The sequence below is a fragment of the Cricetulus griseus genome (genome assembly GCF_003668045.3).
Source record: "Cricetulus griseus strain 17A/GY chromosome 1 unlocalized genomic scaffold, alternate assembly CriGri-PICRH-1.0 chr1_1, whole genome shotgun sequence".
Classification (NCBI taxonomy): Eukaryota; Metazoa; Chordata; class Mammalia; order Rodentia; family Cricetidae; genus Cricetulus; species Cricetulus griseus.
In genome coordinates this window covers 138,070,170-138,081,143 of record NW_023276807.1, presented here as the reverse complement: position 1 = coordinate 138,081,143, position 10,974 = coordinate 138,070,170, and positions in this window count along the sequence as shown.

Here is a 10,974-nt window from a genome sequence, read left to right as displayed (position 1 = left end):
CAAGAGTATCCTTAAATTCAACCCAAGTTTCAGCTTTCTATATTGTCTATCCATCATTTCTGAACTTGAGCTTCCAAGTATCACTACTGTGAGCATAGTATTCATACCATTGTACGGATCATGTGATGTTAAGAAAGGGTAGTTAGACTCACAGAGCAGTCTGCCAGATCTACATCATCTGCTCTCTAAATTGTGGTACTAAGAGGATTTCTGCAGTTCTAGTAACTATAAATTGTTCAAGGGTACTACCTAAGCAGTGGAAGCCCAACCCTTCCTGCTCACTGACTGAGACTTCTGATGTCAAGCCTGTTTCAAAAACGTTATTCACAAGTTAAACAGTTTTAAGAAACTGCTCATGTCCATATGTAGACAATTTGTTAACATGTTTCCAAAATAACACATTTGAAATACAAATACATTTGAACTGTGCTTGTATTACTTTTTATATAGTGGCAACATGGGGCAAGTTTAATATTCATAAGAGTTGGAAGCATGCCTGCAGAGACTATGCTAATGAGTATTAACTCCATCTTTGGACCTCCATGGTACAAAGGGAGGATGGATGACTGGCATTTCTACCTCCATTTTGTGTTAGTCTCTTTTATGTTCAGTCACCTGCTTACTTCTGCAGGCCTGCATTTTCATCGTTTGAGAACCATCTTGTCTCCCTTATCTCTCTACAAGACTAAGAAACAGGTAATTTAATGTCCTAAATCACCAGTTACCATGGATTCCAAGAAGAGAAAACCCTCACAGGACAGACCCTTACCTTCACAGTGAGAGCAGATGTTATGAACTTCTCCCTGGAGCAGTAGTAATCCCTGAGATAGCTTCAGAATCTGAGAACAAGGATGGGCTGGACCTCACCTGGCCAGATCTGCTGCTTTATGCATATATCCTGCTCCTTGCCCCATTATTTCTTTGTTTACAGGTAAACCTCATGTCAATACCCCCAAAACAGCCTTGGAGATCACCTTATGTGCTCCTTTTGCCATTTTGGCTGCATTAACTAATTATCCTCATTCTGTTTCACTGTAATTTATCTCTAATTGGAACACTAGGTCTGGAGGCCTACCCTAGTTTATTAGGGCTGCAAAAGCCCAGAGTTTCACCTTAAAATCTCCAGTAAGAAGTTCTGGCAAAAAATTTAAGTTACATTGTTATGATGGAACAAAATACATTAAAATTTGATCATTAAAAGAATTTAACCAATAAGTAAAAAAGACAGCTTATATACTCCAAGCACTCCAAAACACTGTGTGTATTTGTGTGTGTGTGTGTGAGAGAGAGAGAGAGTGAGAGAGAGAGAGTGAGAGAGAGAGAGAGAGAGAGAGAGAGAGAGAGAGAGAGAGAGAGAGAGAGAGAATGTGTATGTGTGTTTGTGCACCTGTATGGAGGCTGTGAATCAATACTGCATATCTTTTTTCATTGTTCACTGTATTCTTTTCAGCAGATTTTTTTTTCTGAACCTTGTGCTACACTGGATCTCCAGCAAGCCTCAGGTATCCTGACTCTGTCTTGCCAGCATGTGGATCACAATTTTGCACCACCACGCCCATCTTTTTTTCATACATGGGCGCTGGGGAATCCAACTCAAGGCCTCACCACTGCTGGACGGTTACTTTACCAACTGAACTATCTTCTCAGCTACCAAAGTGCTCAACACAAGTTATTACTACATGAGTACATTAAAGATAGTTGCTTATGTAAAGTTAAACAAAACAATCTTATTAAAAACACCCCACTGTAAGTGTCTGATTAGTCTAAGGATATTGCACTACTCCTTGGTTGGTAACTCTTGTTCCTGTTCTGGATAAATACCACCACCCCCCCAAAAAAAGGAAGAAAGAAAAGCTTATAAAACATATCACGTTGTTCTTTGCACAACTATACTTTGTAGTCAAGACATGGAAACTCACTAAATGACCATTAAAGGATGGGCAGGTAAAGAACATATATACATACCAAATATATGCCAAAATATATTCTTCTTTGGTAATATCATGAATTTTGCTGTTAATTATTAGCACACAAAATTACACAAGAAAAACTTTTATAGGTATTATTTGGACAGGAAAAGTTATTTTTTATTTGTCACTGATGGATAATATATGCAGGAAACAAGAAAAATTTGATAAACTACAATTAATAGCAATTCTTGTATTGTACCATACTATAAAGCCATAAAATTAATCACCAACCAAAAGATATGAGTGAAATTATTCCATTTTAAAATTAAAATGAATAAGCTAATAAAATATAGGTTTACATTCGATTTATGCATGAGCAATGAAACAGCATATTGTTAGATAAGGAGACAATATCACATAGTTTAATTTTCCCTGAGTTGATTCAAAATATTAAGGCTTTTCCAAGACAAAATTAATAATTATTTTCTTGGAGCTTGGCAAGTTAACTTCAAGATTTATTTGAAGAAATAACAATCAGGACACACATAAACAACAAATAGTCAGTCCCTATCAGTTATTAAAATCTTTTCTAGAGTCTCTATTTTTAAATCAGTTTCCCATTGCACAAACACATAATGATATCAATAGAACTGAATTCATATGTGGACTTTATTGTATGTGGAAATGTGGTCTCTGTAAGGGCAATCTTTAATGGAAAAAGGTAGACTTATTTAATAAGTTCTTATTTGATGAGTGAACCACAAGTAAAATAAATTAAATGCTATTCATTTCTGACTATGTAGATAGGATAAATTCCATGTGTTTCAGACTTCAAATTTTACAGAATGAAATTATATAACTAGGCTGTATAGAAAAAAATTGAGACAATTTCCAATTAAGTTGTCATTGCAGATACGATATTAAAATATTACTAAATTTAACACATAAGAAATAACTTGTTTTGCAAAAGCAAAAAAAATTATGAATGACTAATTGGAAAATACATCTGAAAGTTTTATCAGTTAAGAACAATTATATGTAATATACTTTCTAAACTTCTGAAAATAGAGAAGTAAAAGTCCAATAGGCAGAAAAGCTAAAAATAGACTAGTCACAGAGAAATAAATGCAAATAGCTCCTATATATACAAATATACATGAAGGTATTCACACTTTGAATGACAACATATACAAATTAAAACTTAAGTTGACCCTACTGACCAATAAGGTTGGAAAAACCCCAAGCACTAAGAGCATGGGTTTATGAAGCAGAGGAAATGCAAGTGCTGACATATGTTGCTGCTTGAAAATAGTAAGTAATAAATAATCTCAGAAGAGTTGACAGTGTCCTATATTCACTTTTGACCCAGCCATTTCATTTCTGTGAATCTATCTCAAATAGTACATGACTGTAAACTACCACATTCTCAACTTTGAAATTATCCCTCTAGGAGTGTCTTTATATACCACTTGTTTGGGTTGTTAGTTTTTGGTAGTGCCTGTAGGGACGCTGTAGCTTAACTGGATTCCCTATCGAAAATCCATGATGGTGTCTTTGTCTTATAGTTTGTCAGTAATTCCTTCAAGTGTCAAAATAACAACACTCCACCTGCTGCTTTAAATACTGCCCTTGTCATGCACTAAATACTTTTGTCTGGATGTTGACGTGTCGATTACATAGTTCATTTGGAAGAACAGTTAATACCCTGGAAAATACAGGCTTTGAATTAGTAGTGTTTGGCTAACTAGGTAAGTACAGGGAAATAAACAAAATTGACTTCGTTGTCTAACACTATTACCAGGTCAGTAATTCCACACTATTTTGAAATTTGAAATTTTACTTAAAGGAAATGTGTTAACTACAGGAAATAGGACTACCAATATAAACAACTACCTACCTATGTCCAAGAATAGAAAGTGGAAAACATTAGACAGTAGAAGCTTAAACAGAGGTTACAGCCCTAGGACTCAGGTATCAGCCAAAAAGGAATAGCTTGACCAAGTTTGGCATCTCTAAACTTGGAATCACAAGCAGATTTGGCCTGCAGACTTCTGATGAAGGATCACCATCAGGCCTGCTCTTGTAGGTACAGGTGGTAGCATAAGAACCCATATGTGAGGATTAGAAAACCCCAAATTACAGTCTACAGCTTGTTTTAGAACATTTTATCACATCATTTACTAATTAGTTAAAATGAGAAGCAGTATTTCTATACATGAAATCTAATAAAAATTAAATGGTTAATGTGGGAATGTTCCTTTTTATATTATTCAAGTTAATAAATGAAGATGTAAGAATCAAAATTCAGTTCTGTCTAATTTAAAGAGCATATCAAAGCAACGGCAATTGCTGACTATTAATATAACAAAGCAAAAGCATGTTGACTGAGAGACTAAAAACATATCTATGGCCTTTACCCATCCCATACTCCTTAAAACTGATCTGAACCTTACTACCAATTTACTGGAAATGAGGAGGCATAGGAATGTTCTAGATAATTGCACCAGAAAGTCCTCAATAGAAAAATGGACCAGTATCTGTTTCCTGTTGATAACAAAGTTGTTTCTTTTGTTATAAAGCTGTCTCTTATTTCTGCATAGGTAGCCTTAGTATAATATTGTATCCTACTTTTGATACAAGATTTTATTCTTTAAAAATCTGTGGAACCTTCAAGATGTGGAGCCTTGATGGAGACAGTGAGTCAGTCAGTACTACCCTTGATATTTCACAGTATGGCCTTTCTGCTGGCTGTATTAGTTACTTTTCTGTTGCCATGATAACATTCTGTAGCCAAAGCAACTACAGAAGGAAGTATTTATATGGGCTTATGGTTCCTGAAGAATAAAAGTTCATTATGTTGGGAAGTATTGTAGCAAGCAGCAAGCATGGCAGCAAGAGCAGGAAGGAAGCCGAAATGTCACACCTTCAAATGAAAATATGAAGCAGAGAAAGAATCAAGTGGACATAGAACAAGTTTTAAATACCCAAATCCTGCCCCCAGTTACAGATTTCCTGCCCCCAGTATAGACGTCCTACCCCAATTACAGTCTTCCTCCAGAGAGGTCACACCTCCTAAACATGGCCAAATAGCACCACCAAATAGGACCAAGTATTGTAATGTCTGAGCCTTTGGTGGACATTTCCTATTCAAACCTCTGTATCCCCTCCTGAGCCAAAATAATTCTGCAACTCTGCTTCACTACTTTTGTTAGGATATTTTAACACAGGGACAGAAAAATTACTGAGATACAACCTTAAAACTTGTTAATTCTGTATGTCTTCCATTGCTTCACTTTTCCATTCTTTACAGATAAGGATTGTGTGGTGTGTGGTGTGGTGTGTGTGTGTGTGTGTGTGTGTGTTACTTCACATGAAACCCAGGGCCTTATGAGCTAAGAAAGTTCTCTATCACTTTTCTAAACCACAGATCCCTTTAAATTTCATTTTGAGAACTCATCTCCCCATACTAGACTCAAAAATTGTGATCTCCCCCCACAGAAGCCTCAGTAGCTGGCCTTACATGCATAACTATTTTTACCTCTTTCATGAATTACGCATTTATATCCCTTGCTGATTTCTTGTATTTTAATATTTAGTTTTGAATTGTGTAACAGATTTTCCCTATTAAAATATTTATATAAACCAATAGTTTTAGATGTTTATAGTACATAGCTAAAATTTTATTGAGCGGTCCAATTCTTTGAGTTTTCTGTAGATTAGGTCATTTATGATTATTCATATGCTTGAAAAGTTCTAAGTAAAACAAACAGTAAAAGGATAACTCATGATAGCAATAATTGAAATACAGTTTGAGCAAGGAAAAATGGTTAAGAGGGCAATTTCAATAATACAGAGGAATACAGTATTGATCACAGCATTTGCAGAGGACCTGTCACTTCATAAACATAGGGTGATTGAATACAAGCATCTCTGAGCAGCAGAGGACGGCAATGTCAGTTCATGACGTCATAAACACCTTTCAGCTTTTTTGAGAAATGAGTAAGAGATACAGAAACTCATTTTTTGCTTTTCTGAGTTGTTAGAATAACCACAAGAAGTACATTTCTTCACAATGGTGCTGTTGTACTTATTAGTCTATGTTGTCAAAATGGTCTAAAATCTTGAAAATAGAGGGAGACATATACAAGAAACCCTTATCACATCATCACAATAGACAAGAGGTTATGAAATTCACATTCAAATCACTTTCAATTGCAAAAATTAATGTCTTTTCAAATAGCAGGTGGTTGTTAGTTTCTATAACAATAAAAAGAGTCCTCAAAGGCTTCAATTTTTTTCTTTTTGGTAAGAATCATATTTTTACTGAAAATTATAATTGCAAAATAATATAAGACTCACATTAAACTTAATTTTGAACAAAGCAGGCATTTTTTGTGAGGCACTGATAGTTAGCTTACATCTTATTTTCATAACTGTGAAGAGATATAGGTTAATATTCATCATAGAAGTACAGCCACACAGGTAGTTCAGAGACTTAAGGCACAAGCTGCCAGCCATGACAGTGAGAGTTTAATTCCTAGGACCCGTGGTAAAAGGAAAGGACCAGTTGAACAGATTGTCTTTGGGCCTTCAGAAGCACACCATGGATGTGAGCAGTCTCCTTTCAAGCAAATCAATAAATAAATGTAGTTTACAAATTTAAAACATGGAAAAAAGCCCCTTGATATGAGAGATTTTGCCTTATCTTATAACTTGTTTTGTCATGTAAAAAGCCAGAAATTAAGATCTGCCAGTTAGCAATAGATGTTACAAGATACATTTTGAGAATCACAGGAAAATAAAGAGAAACAACAGTGTATTTGAAGAAGTCATGACTAAACTGTTTCCTTAAAATTAGTCATATTCTAAAGCACATATTTCAGGAGATAAAAATAAATAAATAAGGCAAATGCCAAAAAGCTTACTCTTATGAAAATATGCTTATTAAAACTATAAAAAGCAAGGAAAGGCAAACTTTGAAAGAAAATGACTTAAAAGAACCTAGAGGGTAGGAATAGTCTGCAAGTATAGAGAAGAAGGGATAAGAATGTAATAGTCTTCCCAGAAACTATGTAAAAAAGAACATGGGCTGAAATATGTAAAGCATTGAAAAAAGTAACCCACCGACTTAGAATTCTGAATCCTATGAAATTATTCTTCAAAAGCAAAGAAGACATGAAGGATTTATTTTAAAAAATTTTTAGGAATTCTTCCAGAAAGAACTGCTTTGTAGGAAATGTCAATAGTTCTTCAGATGAACGGGAAATGATAGAGGTCAGAAAGTCACATCTGTATCAAGACAAGGAAAGTGTTTCAGAAGGAATGTATGTTTCAGAATCTCAGTATGTTTGAGATTGTAGCAATGCACTCGGTGGTTCTTGCTTATGGATCTGTGAAATGAATAATGGGTACAAGAAATGGCCACTAAATTAGGAACCCTTAGCTGCTTTGTGGTGTTCATACTTCCCATAGTGTTATATGGCAGGGGGCATGGAGATTGCAAGTACATTCTGCTGACTCTAGATATAGCCACTAATAGAAGTCATTACTGCAGAATGTGCATCCACAGAGCAGAGAGAACAGTCACTTGAAAGCAGGAAGAAGTCAGGAAACCAAAGACTATTTCATGTTTATGGATGTAGTATTGCTACAATGTAACAATATGTTCCATAAATTCAATATTACGAATAAAAATACTAACAAAATATTTGTGTATATAGACAAACTTATCTTGAATTCATAAACTGAATGACAAAATACAGTTAACACAATATTGAAGAAAATAAAAAGAACAAAGGCATAGGATTTATAGAACCTGCTCTAAAGACAACTAAGAGTATCTAATTATCAAGTTTCTCAGTTGTTGGCAAAAACATAAACATATAAATCAGAAAAATGAATGAGTCCTTGACATGTCTAGGCATCTGATGTTTGACAAGCAATACAGGAAATAAAAAGTTAGAAAAAACTCTTTTTAGAGAATAATGCAGGAACTATAGACTAATTAGATACTCATATGGAGGAAGGGGAAAAGAAAGGAAGAGGGAGAGAGGGAGGGAGATACTAATTCAAAATGAAACATAGACCATATCATAAAATGCTAACATAACATATATAGAAAAGACTATAAAATGGAAATGTCCTTTGATTTGGTGATGATATCACCAAAATCATGAACCGTGAAACAATTGCCAATTTGTTTACACTAAAATTAAAAGCTCTTGCTATTTCAAAAGAATGAAAACATAAGATACAGACAAGAGACTAGAAAGACAGAGCCTAGTACAGGCTGAGAGAAAACATGTGAGATATATACCTATATGCAAGACTAGTGATCATGTTGGACAAAGGAAAAATAAAACTCAATATAAAAGTAAACACCCTGATTTAAAAACTGACAAAAATACCTAAGCAGGAGTCTTACCAAAGAGAAAATACATGATAAATTAATGTGTTAAAAGATGATTAAATATTCTGTCTGAGAATTTCAGTTAACAAAAGATAACACCATTCACTCACAAGAAATGGTCAAAATCTGCTTGACTTTTTAATACATACCTGAAATCATGGCAGGTGGGAACTGAGTCTGGGAGATAATGGAGTTTGAAGGTAGCTTAGACTGCTTACGGAGACACTATATAATAAATTAAAAATGCTAAAGAGAAAAAAATACTTGTCCTGTGTTGATGAGATGCAATATAGTATAGTGATTTGGCAAAGTGCTGTGGTTTCTTCTGAAACTAAACATATTCTTACTATACAATCCAGGACTCACACTCTTTGACATGTATTTAAAAGAACAGAATAGTTAGGTCTACGCAAAACCTATACACAAATGCTTGTATAAGCTCCATTCATAGCTTCTAAAACACAGAAACAAGAAAGATTTCCTTTAGTAGTAATGTCCAGACAATAGTATATAATTCAGTACTTTTAAAAAATTAAGGAACTTGGAGAGTAAGCTCAATGGGTAAAGAGTACCTGTCTCCAAGGCTGGCATTCTGAGTTTAATTCCTGGGACCCATATTGAATAAGGAGGGGACTGATTTTTGACAAGTAGTCACATGACCTCCATACACACTATGGTACTCACTAAATAAATAAATAAATGTCATTAAAAATAGAAAAAATGGCTGGATAGATGACTGCTTCAGAGTGCTTACTGCTCTCACAGAGGACCAAGTTTGGCTCCCAGCATCTACTTATAGTGCCTCTCAAATGATTGTAACTCCAATTCGAGGGAGATCCAATGCCTTGGCCTCCATGGGGGTACTTGTACTCACATGCACATGTAGATATGTATGCTCATATGTACATTAAAAATAATAAAAATAAATCTCAAAAAGTAAAGTTAAAGAGACTTGAAGACACAAAAGGCATTTAGGAACCTCAAATGTATATCACTGAAAGAAAGAGACCATTATAAGAAGGCTACATGTTGTATGATACATCCATACAACAGCCTGTAAAAGGCAAATAGGTATAAATATGATAAAAATCATGTTTACTGAAATTGATCATAAAAGAAGTGATAAACAATAGGAGCACAGATGGACTTTTAGGGCAATGAAAGCAGCCTGCATGATGTAGTTAGTGCAAGTCATTAGTGTTTGGGAAAATCCTCAGAATGAGACCACCAAAAATAAAACCTAATATGAACTAGGTCCTTTAGCTGAACATACAATGTCAGGACAGGTTTCTTTACCATTTCGAATGTTCCACTGATAGTGCACAATGTGCCTTTGCATATATGATATTTATCCATCACATAATAGATTTGCACTAAACTTTTCCGTGAACTTGCAACTGCTTAGAAAACAAAGCCATTTTTTTAAAAAATATAGCATGGCTGGAAACCAGCTATGTTGGAATATTACCATATACCAATAACTAAAGCTATGCAATGCCTTTGAATGGTGTAGTAAGTCATTTGTGTTTCTTTATGTATTTAAATATTTTATTTTCGTCATTTGAAAATATTTGTATTAAGTCATTTAGAATATCACACCATTAATATGTTTAGATTATATTTACCCCAACTCCCTTCTCTAGTTCCTCCCAGGTCCATCTCAGTCTCCCTAGCTCCCCTATTTCTTATCCTTTTTTTATTTTTTTAAAAAACCTCCTTCCCCCTCCACTGGCCTGACCTCTCCTGAGGTGAGTGTACCCTCTGCTCCTGCCCAACTCCTGGCCAACTTCCCCATCACCACCCTGCCCTCCATCTCTCTAGGCCTGATCCTGCCATAGAGTGGACCAGCCCAGGCAGGAAGGAGCTCCCTGAGTCCAGAAACACCTCACTCTTCCTTTCCCCTATGCTGCCCCAACCCCTGCTGAATGAGGAGACTACCAGGAGAGGCAAGACCATCCAGAGCTGCAGACATTGAAGTCTTGGCCCACACACACCACCGAGTGACAAGTGGAGATATAGAGACCCCACCTGCACCCACTAGAAGAAGAGATGGGAAGAAGACAGAATAAGAACACACTGAACAAGAGAAAGTCCAATCTGACACCATCAGAATCTAGGGACTCCACACCAACAAGATCTGTAAAGCACAACACAGAGGAAGAAGAAGAGACAGACCTAAAAGTCAACTTTATGAAGATGTTAGAGACTCTTAAAGAGGAAACAAGAAAATCTCTTAAAGAAATAGAAGAAAAAAATCTAAAAATTCAAGAAATAAATAATTCTCTTACAGAATCTAAAGAAAGCCAAGAAAAAAACAACCAAACAAGTGAAGGAAGCACTCAAAACAGTTGAAGGCATGAAAGCTGAATTAGAAACAATAAGGAAAACACAAAATGAAGGGATGCTGGAAATAGAAAGGCTAGATAAGCGATCAGGAACTAAGGATGGAAGTATAACCAATAGAATACAAAAGATGGAAGAGAGAATCTCAGTTGTTGAAGACTCACTAGAGGATATACAGTCATTGACCAAAGAAAATCTCAAGTCCAACAAATCCTTAACACAAAATATCCAGGAAATATAGGACACTGTGAAAAGGCTAAGCCTAAGAATAATAGGTATAGAAGAAGGTGAAGAAACACTGCTCAAAGGTAC